This window comes from Dermochelys coriacea, chromosome 2 (genome assembly GCF_009764565.3).
Source record: "Dermochelys coriacea isolate rDerCor1 chromosome 2, rDerCor1.pri.v4, whole genome shotgun sequence".
Classification (NCBI taxonomy): domain Eukaryota; kingdom Metazoa; phylum Chordata; order Testudines; family Dermochelyidae; genus Dermochelys; species Dermochelys coriacea.
The window spans coordinates 167,366,879-167,379,171 of record NC_050069.1 but is presented as its reverse complement, the minus strand read 5'-3'; the positions used below and the strand labels follow the sequence as shown (position 1 = coordinate 167,379,171).

The 12,293-nt window shown below is 39.1% G+C and overlaps 1 protein-coding gene across 3 annotated transcripts in view; it reads right to left on the bottom strand.

The window, feature by feature from the left end:
• Positions 1-12,293, bottom strand: part of DDC (dopa decarboxylase) — a 113,989-nt gene that overhangs the window by 94,617 nt on the left and 7,079 nt on the right. Inside the window, exon 1 of one of the 3 annotated variants that reach the window (XM_038392382.2) lies at positions 5,978-6,058. The exons of the other annotated variants lie outside the window; for them this stretch is intronic. The gene's annotated coding sequence lies outside the window, so the exon portion shown is untranslated. Of the gene's footprint in view, positions 1-5,977; positions 6,059-12,293 lie in introns of those variants that run through there. 3 annotated transcript variants of the gene reach the window in all.

Here is a 12,293-nt window from a genome sequence, read left to right as displayed (position 1 = left end):
GATGGTATAGCCTGCAAACTTTGTGTGCCAGGGAGCTGGAAGAAGTGGTGTGCATCCTCCGTATAGGCCAGCCAGCAGATTACTCCAAGCAAGGGGAAAGCAAGGAGGAAATTGTGCCTAGGATGGGTGACTGAGGCAAAATAGGGCTAATCCTGGGATTGTGCAGGGTTGTGCCTTCAGGTACAATCTTGGCCAGGAAAAAACATTGTATTGGTTTGCTTGTTTGTTCTTATACTGTATTTCAACATTTATTTTCATCCCAAATCATGACAAAGAGTTGACATTTTTTGTAGAATGGAAAGTTCTGAAAAATTTTGATTCAGAAATGTTAAAATGTTATTGCACTGTATCTTCTGTGGTGCCTCATTTTAGTTGTAGTTCTGGTGCTTCATGCCCCCTTTCTTTCTATAGGCCAGGCTTCCTGGCTGCATTATTTTTCCCCTGATGCACAATGACAGTTAAAGAAGATGGGAGACCACAGTGCATCATGGGAGATGTAGTTCAACCAGGGAGCCTAGCTCATAGGGTATGTCTACACAGCAACTAGACACCCGCAGCTGGCCCATGCCAACCAGCTTGGGTTCATGGAGCTCAGGCTGTGGGTCTGTTTCATTGCTGTGCAGATATCTGGGCTCAGGTTGGAGCCCAGGCTCCAGCCCTACCCTGGAAGTCTACACAGCAATGAAATGGCCCCACAGACTGTGCCCCAGGAACCCAAGTCAGCTGGCATGGGCCAGCCCTGGGTTCTTCTTTTCTGTGTAGACATACACATAGAGGAGAATGGGGCATGAGACACCTAAATTACAACTCTCAGGAGGCTTCATGGCAGTACAAGGTGACCCAGCTTAATATCTAACTGACCAAAAATTGTTTTGATTCAGTTCAACAAATTGAAATATTTAAATTCAGGTTGACCCTATTCAAAACAAAAGATTTAATTTCAAATTTTCCCATCTGAAAAGAATCAGAAAATTTCATCAAAATCAAAATTTTCCTGTGGAAAAATTTGAAGTTACATTTTCTATCAAAAACATTAATGGAAAACTCCTGAACCGTTCTATTAACTACCACTCTGAGATCAATAGAAATGCACAAGATTTAAGCATGAACACATTGATCATTTAAAGTTGCACTTCTTTCCCCTCTTATTTTATCTTAGTTCTTCTGGGATTTACAGCACCTTCTTGAACTCACATAATCTTTTTGCTCTCCTTCTGAACTGTTGATAGTACAATATATATAACTCTGATTAAATAAATCACTTTGCCATGTTAACCACAGCTAGAAGACTGAATTCTCCATTACAGTGGATGAGCTCTGCCACAAGAATCACAGCAAAGCAAATTCTTGAAAACTACCCTAGTGGCACTACATATTTCACACAAAAAGTACTCTGGAGGCAATAGCACAATGGAAAGAGAGCTGACCTTTATCACAAAACTGCTTCAAGATACAGGATATGAATTGGTGAGAAGCAACAGGATAAACTTCAGAGTCCAGGTTCAGAGAGATAAGCACCCCAAAATGTAAAGACTTATTTATCATTTCCACATTTTTCAAGTCAATAGACTTCTGAACACACAAGAATTGCAAGTTTGGGACTTGAGTTTGCACAGTTTGGCTGGAAATTTCACAAGCACAGGTTCTCTTTCATGTCTGAGAGTGGTCTCTTTTTACTTGGGTCACAAACAATGAAGGTCCCATCCTGTTCAGTTGCTGATGGGAGATGTTCAGGTATTCCCAACTTCTGTCAGTTCCAGGCCTGTGGGGCCCATGCCGTGCATTTCAGGAGGCACTCAGCATCTTTAACGTTTGGTCCTGAGGGAATAGCTATAATTTCTGAGAGAGCATTTATTTATTTTGAGGTTGATCTGCATGATTCTCTTTAATTGACCTTTCAAAATTTCCCTAGAAAATACCTACATCTCCCTGAACTACTATGGAGGTCAAAGTTCTACCTACTATAATTCCTGACACAGTTCACTAACCTTTCTGTCCGTGTGCCTCCCTCTCTCCCCCTACCATTTCCTAAACACTACCTGCATACTTCAGTGCTCTAATTCACTGACAAACCCAACCTGGTAGATAGAATGCCAGGTATATAAGTGCATCTCATTGTGCCTTTCACCTCCACAGTACCTCCCAGTGTCCAGGTGCAGTGTTACAGGGATTTTCTTAGCCTAACACCTCTTTCAGTTATCCTAGTGCCACAACAGTCTGACAATGTATGTGGCCCAGCCTTCCAGCCAGGTCACTGCTCAGTCCATTCCCCTTCTGGTGGTTAACAGAAAATAGAAAACTCAAAATCTAATGACTTTTAAGATCATCTCTGGCCTCTGCCTGGCACTTGCTTGGCTTTTTTTATTCTTGACACCCATGTTTCTCCTCTTGGGGGAGAGGTAGGGGAACCAAGGGTCCACACCTCCTCTCGGTTCCAGCCCCAGGACCCATTTTAGGTGGCTAAGGACCATTCCTTCAATCCCTCCACCATTTTCTCTGGGCTGCTCCTACTTTTACCTCACTCACTAGCCTCTTCACAAGACCTGCAGACTCTGCTATGCCTGTCTCAACTTTGTGGCTCCTCACTGTACCTCCTGGGACCAGCTAAAGAAGTATTTCCTAAAAGCCAGTCTCAGTTCTTCTCTGTAGCAGCTGGATTGTATTGCTAGCAGCTCTCTGCCCTTTAAAACAATCAGTCTCTCTCTCCCGTAAACATGAATTCCCCTTCAGTTCTCTTTCTGGGACTGGGGTTGTATCTCAGGCCCCATTGGTTTAGAGGAATCAGTTGAAAGGCTTTTGCCAGCTCCCTTCAGCTGAACACGCTTCCCAGTTAGCCTCCCACTCTGGAGGGTTCAGCGGGCTAGCCTTCCGCTGTCAGTATCTGTCTGCGGTGATATAGGAGGCAGTCTTTATGCTGCTCCCCTTCTCCCAACCTTTTCCCAATTGGTTGGGTGAGAGGGGAGCCTTGCCCTGCCTTCTCAGCAAGGTTTCAGGCCCTTGGAGGTACAGCTTCCAAATTGCTTCCTTAATCATCATTCATTCCCAGGATCCTTAGGTCCCTATATGTATCTGTTGAACCCTTCCCAATCTTTAAAGGGCCAATCCAAGTGGTGGGGAAGGCTGAAAACTAGGCACTACTGCCCTCCATGGCAGACTACCCCATCACAGTGACATATTAACAAAAATGTGTTCTACTTGAGCTTCATTAGGCTCCAGAGATTCAACAGAGATCTATGGGCAAGTGTCACCATCATATATCATCTGCTGTTGGGGCCCAACCATGCTCCACTAGAGACAATGAAGTCTTGTTATTGGCTTCAAGGAGAGCAAGAAAGAACAGTATTTCTATGCTGTTTTGACTCCGAGTGGTAAGGTTTACTAAGCATAAACAAGACACCCCCAGGGCTTAGCTTGGGCTGGCCCTAGAGGTCATACAGAGCTTGGTTATTATAGAAGCTTCTATTATGGTTTGAAATTTAAGATTGTAACTAATTTGTGTATATAGGTTTACCTGCTTTAACCTTGTTAATAACTCATTTCCCTTTCCTGTTTAATAAATCTTCATCTAATTTATTTTAGGATGGCTATAAGTATTATCCTTTGCTATAAGATCTAAGGGGCAATTGACCTGGGGTAAGTGACTGGTCCTTTGGAACTGGAAGTAACTTAAATATTGTTGCGATTCTAGATGGAAGGGACCATCTATCACAAAGATACGCTCAGCAGATAATGAGAGAGATCAGAGTCCCCAAGGGGACTATCTGTGATTCCATATTTAGGCTGTTATAGTGCCTGGGGAGTTTACACTTGGCGTTAAGTGGTTGTTGAAATCTAAGTACAGAACTCAAACAATGTGGGGATTGTTCCCTGCTACCTAACAGTCTGCCCTGAGGTTGGCACTCACACTCTGGAGTCACTTCAGGCAGCAGGACATCTGAAAAAGAGCTTTGTGTAAGCTTGAATGCTTGTTTCTCTCACAAATAGAAGTTAATCCAATAAAAGATATTACCTCACCCACCTTGTGCCTCTATTATCCTGGGACCAACTCAGCTACAATGACACTGCATCCTATGTACAATCAAGGTCAGTCACTGTATGGCATTTACATTACATATACACATATAAAAATTAAAGTTCTTTAGTTTTTAGATTTTTTCCTGAATATATCATTAGATATTGTATTATACTATATAACCTATGCTTGACATAATAGTCTTTTGCCACCTTGACCAAGCAGTATCTGGTTGCCTTAAAATTAGAACATTACAACACATCTACATTTTATCTTAATGGTGTATGTTTGAAACTATAGAAGAATTGTTTCTAGTCCCTAGCTTGTATGTACTGAGTATGTGAAGTTCATTCACAACTTATTGCCACCAGACTCCTCGTTGAACTTATTTTCTGTTTACTTTAAAAATCAGTAAAAGCACCGCACATTTTTAGATATTCATAAAACATACATATATATGGAGACAAACTTAGGCAATACATTTATACCTATAACTATTTCTGATTATTATTGCCTAAATTTGCTTCCAATTACAGTATGCATGTTATTTTTATGTACACATTGACAAAATATCAACAACAGAATTGTGGTTTCTTTAAAATTCTGTTTCTGGTTGATAAGGTTATTTTTTTAAACTCACTTATAGTTTATTAAGGAGTGCCAGGAAATTTCTGAGCAGAGAGAAAGAATGTATACCACAAAGAGAATATGAAGGTTTTTAATCACCAATTATTTAATGCTTTCTAATTGTATGAACACCTACTTAGTCTCTAATTCAACAGACCCATTCTGAAGCACAAAGCAAAGCAACAACAAAAACGCTGAAATCAAGGACTGAGATTATTAAATGCAGATAGGAGACTACATATACATGTATATTACTTGAGGGGGCAGGGGTCCCCCACAAACAACACTGAACAGAAAGCCCTATAGATTAGACATATTAACAACATCTGAAACAGCATACACATTTCAACAACTGAGGACAGCATAGGCTCAAAGTATTGTGATAACTTTATACATTTATTTTCAGTAGAGTAGAACGACGTGTTATTTATCCCTCTGCCTATTTGTTGCAGAATCCAATGTAAATTAAAGGCTTGAGCTCTGCATATGGCCCCATTGGAGTCTTTGGGATTTTAGCCATTGAATTTAATGGCAAGAGGATTACACCTTTGATTTGCAATCTTTTCTTGGGCAAAATTCCCATTGAAGTAAATGTTGTCTCACTAAGAACTGCAAGAGAAGGCCTTTTATTAGATGTTCTGCATGAAAGAGAGGCAAACACAAACAGGTTTAAATTTACAGTCAACACAATTGACCTGATCCTGAATTGCTTCTGCATCCATTGTCTTTAACAGGAGTGATGCATGCATAGGGTGGCTCCTACTTTTCACTATTTAGTACTTTTCATTTCCCTTGTCAGTATACAAAGTTACCTCATTTAGCTTTCACTCTGAGTTGCTCAGCTTTTGCAGTTTGCTAATTTTCCATTAAAAAAATCCTACTGCTTTCCCTGGAGGATAGGTTCACTTTAAGAATGTCACATATAGAAACAAAATAGATTTTTTTCTTATTCAGAATATACAGAAGAGAAACATCTGGTTTTATTTGTAAAGGTCTACATGGTTGTCCAGAACTGTGGCAGTTGGATTGGCAGCCTATTAATTTTTCCATAAGGCTGTCACATATACACACACATAAACCTAAACATTGGGATTGTTCTCTCTCTGCATGAATAAATACAAAACAAGAGGCACAAGCTAACCTGTGCAAACTTAGCTTTAAAAAAAATGCAAATGTCTTTTGTGCTTCCAATTTACTCTTCTAAAATAAAATAGGCTGGATATTTAAAATTAATTAGCTGAACTCTAAGGCGAAGTAACAAACTGTTGAATTAATCCAAGCATTTTTCTTCTTGGATTTATTAAGCATGAAGCTACGAGGACAAAGAATGTTACTTACAGCCAGTTGGTGAGATTCCTTCTCCACTCCCTCTTTCTCTGCTCCCCTGTGACAGTTATAAAGCACAGAGGATGCTGTTGTCTGTTTATATAGGCAGAGTAACCACTTCCCCTTAGCCTATCAGAGCCAAGTGCTTTGCATTTAACATTCAGCAGCAGTAGCATCCCCCCCATACTCCATCCTAAATATATTTAGAAAAAAATGATCTATCTAAAAAGCAGACCCATGCAGCTGAGCAACTACTGTTGACTGGATTTGGTATTAGGGGAGGCGCTATAATTATTTGTCAAGACACTGGCAGTCTCTAAATAAATTTTATCACACACACACCCTTCTATAATAATTACCCCAGTCATGGAAGCAATGCTAGTGTAAAAGACAGTGGTTCTGACCACCTATGTAGAACATTGCAATACTCTTTTTTAAGGCCAGGTAGCCAAAGATAGAGTATTATGCATGTAACTGTGGACTATAAAGCTATACACACATGGGATTACCATGGTGATATATTAACTTTAAGATACGTGTTGCTAGCTTTTCCACAGTTTCCCCATGCTTATTTTTATTACGCATGTTTTTTGAAAGCTCTAACACATTTTCAATAAGAAAAACTTTTTTTCTTACAATAATTTAAAAGAGACCTTTTATTCTCCTACAGACCTTTTTTTCTGTAATGTTCTGTTCCGTAGAACACAGGGAATTGATGATCGATGTTTTTTAGTTTCCTTTCAAGAAGGCTATGGACCTCTCACAGTCACGATCTGCTCATTGTTAGGTACAAGACCATTATGTCGGATCTAACACAACCAATTCTCACCAGGGCATTTGCATATTACAGTCATTACACTTACAATGAGTAAAAAAGTTGTTTTGAGAGTTGATCATACTTTTAAAAGAGTGATTTCATGGCTATGTCTGTAGCTGTGACCTTTAGCTTAACAAGGACATCTCTTCAATGGTGAAAGATGTTTTTATTTTAAAAAACAAACACACACACATACAAACAAGGCCCAGGATTTTGCTATTGCCTGTGTTTGACTTTATTTTGGAATTTGATTTGGATTTTCAGTTGTTGGGATGTGATTTCTGCAATGGTCAGATTATGATCACATGCACTCAGGGAGCAAGGCACTCACATGCCCGTCACTGGAGTTGTTGTAGCAAATGAGCTCCACAATCAATAGAGCTACAGCTGTGAAGAATTTGGTCCAATAGAAATAGTTGGTGTTTTCAAAATTTATTCCTTAAATTCAATGGAAACCTGTTTTTGTTCTGGATTTAACTGGTCCCTTAGTGGGTTAGAAAATCAAATGCAACAGCCTTATGCTAAGTGCACGAGAAGCAAAAAATAAAGCTGTCTAAAGCAAAAACAGAAAGGCAGCTGAGTCTAATTTGACTATTTTGGCTGTGTGATTTGTAAAAGATAAGCAAACTTCATAAAAGGTTAAACTGAAAATCTTTTTGTTTTAATCATTGGAGGTTGTCATAAATATAAAGGGAAGGGTAAACACCTTTAAATCCCTCCTGGCCAGAGGAAAAACCCTTTCACGTGTAAAGGGTTAAGAAGCTAGGATAACCTTGCTGGCACCTGACCAAAATGACCAATGAGGAGACAAGATACTTTCAAAGCTGAAGGGGGGGATAAACAAAAGGTTCTCTCTGTCTGTGTGTTGCTTTTGCTGGGACCAGAGCAGGAATGCAGGTCAGAACTCCTGTAAAGGGCTCATAAGCAATCTAGTTAGATATGCGTTAGATTCTGTTTTGTTTAAATGGCTAATAAAATAAGTTGTGCTGAATGGAATGTATATTCATGTAAGTCTTTTTGTAACTTAAGGTTTTACCTAGAGGGATTCTCTATGTTTTGAATCTGATTACCCTGTAAGGTATTTACCATCCTGATTTTACAGAGGTGATTCTTTTACTTTTTCTTCAATTAAAATTCTTCTTCTTTCAAGAACCCGATTGCTTTTTCATTGTTCTTAAGATCCAAGGGTTTGGATCTGTGTTCACCTATGCAAATTGATGAAGATTTTTTATCAAGCCTTCCCCAGGAAATGGGGTGTAGGATTTGGGAGGATTTTGAGGGGAAAAGACGTTTCCAAGTGGGCTCTTTTCCTGTTATATATTTGTTAGACGCTTGGTGGTGGCAGCAATAAAGTCCAGGGGCAAAAGGTAAAATAGTTTGTACCTTGGGGAAGTTTTAACCTAAACTGGTAAAAATAAGCTTAGGGGGGGTTTTCATGCAGGTCCCCACATCTGTACCCTCGAGTTCAGAGTGGGGAAGGAACCTTGACAGAGGTGTTCTCTTGTTTTAATTATTAGAGGTGTTTTGTCTTGATTGTATCCCTTTAACTTGCCTTGTACAGCACTGTGACCTGAAGAAAGTATTATCAACCTCTAGGTCAGGAACTGAAATATTAGATTATATTCCACAGAGGAGACAGGATGTGGACAATTGGAGATGCAATAAGTTAGATAGAGAAAGGGGAATTAAATACCACTCTGGAAGAAGAATAAATCACAAGATCTAAGCATGGCCACACTGGTCATTTAAACTCATGCTCCACTATAGTTCCCTCGTATTTCTAATAGCTCTTATGGGATTTCTGGCTCCTCTTTTTTTTTTTTTTTTTTTTTTTTTGCTCACCTCACCTTTCATAACTCTCCTCATCAACTGTTGACAGAACATACGACTAAGGCTGTTTAATAAAATTTTGCTGTGGTAGCCACAATCAAAGGGTACTGAATTCTTTATTACATTAAATCAGTTCTGCTACGAGTACTTCAGCAGTGTAAATTCATTCAAGTCATCCTAGCAATATTGGCTATTTCACCAGAAAAACTTATGTTGTCACAACACACTGACTAGACAGCTCACCTTTATCAGAAACCCATTTCTAAATGCAAAATATGAGTGAGAGAGAAGTGGCAGGTAATCTTATAAGGTTCAAAGTTCAGGATCAGTTTGAGTAAACACCCATAGCATCTGATAGAAGCAATTTGAGCACATTATTGCACACTCAAAGTTACATCCCTCTTCTGACAAGAAGTGGTGCTATACCAATGAAATAATAACTCCACGGCATGTATTGACTATGCACTATCCTGAGTGAGCTCTTTGGCTTGCTAATGAATTAGGAGAGATGATGTGTTTGAGTAGGAGGCTGTAGCACTCCCGGAAGACAATCCATCCAGGATCTGATTGTATCCTAGATGTGTTTGTGTAAGGTTGTTTGAGCATGTCCTGTGATATCACATGAAAGACCTTCATCACATGACAGGAGCAAAATTGGCCCAGAATGTGTTAGCTCAATGAAGTGTGAGTAAGGATATTCTGTGCAAAAGGAAGATATGCTTGCGGTGTAGAAAACCTTTAATAGAATAAAAGGTAACCAAAGCTTTCTAACATCAGAAACATGGATTACACTGGCATTGTATCAGGAATTAAAATGCATCCTCCACAGAGCACACACAGACTCTTCTCAATGGATTAACTAGGAGATAAATCTGAGGACACAGACAGCGGATAAAGAATCTGCAATAGAAATTAATTTCCCCTTGTGACTGGCAGTATCAACAACCATGACAGCAGCACAATAGTAAATGATCCCTAAGTTGTACATATTTTATATACTTAAGTGTATCCTGGTCTCACCTCCTACTCCAAGGGCATTACATGTTCTTTTAAAATAAATATTAACAACGTACACTAAGATTTTTTAAAAAAATCTACCTTGCGTTCCTCACCCCCATCCAGGAAGAAAAATAGTATAGACCCATAGTGTATCCTCAACATTGTCAAACCCAGGATCTGGAGAAGAGGAAAGTTCCAGATTCTTAGATCCTTCAGAACACCCTGCCATCATCTCTCCTCTTTACCCCACAGAGCTGTTAACAAAAGCACTTCAGATGACTGAGGAGGCAATCACTCAACTAGACAGGGCTTAAATGTGACTGGAGGAAACATGCTTCTAGAGAGGAAGGATAGTCCAGTGGTTTGGGCAGTAGCCAAGGACTCAGGAGACAGAGGTTCAATTCCGTGTTGCAGATTCTGGGCAAGTCACAATGAACAAGTTTACACTGCTCTGAAGTTTGGATGAAGGGTTTGTGAATAGCAGTGTTCACCAAAGGGCTGTGCTATAACTCCGGTGCCAGCATGAACTTAAAGGTAGTCCTACTTTAGTGCCAGCTCAGGACTTCAAATTCATGCCCACGGCGGGGAATTACAGTGCAGCATGTTGGTGTGCACTGCTATTCACACTGCCCCATTAATGTGAACTGCCGGGCAGAATAGACATGACCTTAGTCACTTAGCCTCAGATCCTCATCTGTAAAATGAGGGTAATAGTTTGTTGGATATTGCCATGGTATGCAGTATCTTTAGGAGCCATCTTGTATTAAGTTTATGAATAGTTTATGTATCACTGTGGGCTAGGTGTTACCAGGCAACTCCAGGCACTAAAAACAGAGGAGTGGAAATCATTTAGGTTGTAAACACCTCGAAAAGATACCACCACCTGGGTTGGTTTACATGTATTGGTTCAAACTGTGTTTTCCAGAGCCCAACAAACAAAGGCATTTATGCCAGGCTTCTGGCATAAAAAGGATGAATTTACAGGGCCTTCTTTTGATTCAGCAAATTGATAGGACCCTCACTTCATCAGCAAAGGAGAAGAGGCAGTCTTGGTACAATGCTTTTATATACCAGGGAGGGAGAGCTGTTCTCTCTTACCCTACATACACACACACAATTTCCTTTTTTAATTCTCATTAGATACCACAGTGACAAGCACTTTATATATGGCAATATGTTAGACAAGAGACAGATAGATAGGATTGTTCACATTTTCAGGCTAATGAGGTGGTTTATATATCCAATATTTGAGGCCAGGTGTCTGATATCAAGCACCCAAAATCAGTGGGCACTTTTTAGAATACAGACTAACACGGCTGCTACTTAGAAAAAGTGCTGTTTCCAGAGCTGAATTGGATCTAGTTAGCCTTTTCCTCTAGCTGATACAGATGGCTCTTGTGAGAGGAATGATTATTCTTCTGCATTGTTGACGATGGAACAAGATTTGACTGCTTCATCCTAGTGGCCTGAAAATTTTCCACCATACTTCAAAGAGACTATTTTTTAAATAGATTGTGCACAATACCGAAGCATTTATATACCATAATGAAAAATCTTGCATTTAAACTTGCAGATTTGGGTTGACTGAACCATTTCATGAATTAGTGTTGAATTCATCAAATTGTTTTGGTTGAAACAAAACAAAAATTCTGAAAAAAACCTGAAATATTTCATTTCAGCATTTTCTAAATGACTTTGTTTTGCAATTTTCTTCAACTTCATTAAAAAAAAACCTTGACAACAAAAACAAAACATTTTGTCTTGGGTAGAATGAAAAATTTTGTTTGATCCAAAACTAATTTTTTTTTTGCCTTTTTGATTTGCCAAAAAATTCAAAACATTTTTGTTTTGGGTCGACCCAATTTTTATCTGTGTCTGAGAGTATCAGCCAGAGAATCAAAAAATCAGTTATTTGCACAGCTGTGCTGAACATTCGTCCTGCTTATAATTCGAGTGTCATAGAGACAGAATCAAGAGAAGATGATGACCTGGAACTTGACAACAAAATGTATTGGGTTAGTTCAGATAGTCTTGTTAACTTCCAAGCATAAGGAGTAAATATTGTACATTACACCCATATGTTTGTACTTTATGTTCCAATGAATATAGCAATAAAAATACATACTTAAAAAATATTGTAGCAACCAGCCTGCATTAGCTCTTTGAAAAGGGAAGACAAAGAGCACACTTTGTGCTGGGAGCAAAGCAAGACAAAACAGGAAGACCTGAACAACAAGCTCAATTATCCATTAGTAATAAGTACAGATCCAGCAAACAGATACTGTATTTGCTCATATCACCAAAACATTACAATTATTGGAACTGCTGGTTTTATTTTTAAGTGATAACTTAACTGTTCATTAAAGTTCAAAGTTTAATGACCAATGAAAGTTTTTCAAAGGCCCAAACAGCAGTTATAGCATTGACTTTTAATGCAAGTTGAACGCCTTATGTTACAAGCGGTATCTGCATATATGCAAACAGTTAATCAACCAGGTGCCAGGAGGTGGTGCTCAAGAATATGTATATTGTTCCTGGCACAATTTCTTGTTGTGCACTGCAAATGGCTTCTTTTGTGCAGTGCACTGCAAATGGCTTAGGTGTAAAGAGCTGCACACATTCTTTGTGTGACTGATTACAAACAGATAATAACCAGAAAACATGGGATTCATATATAAATAA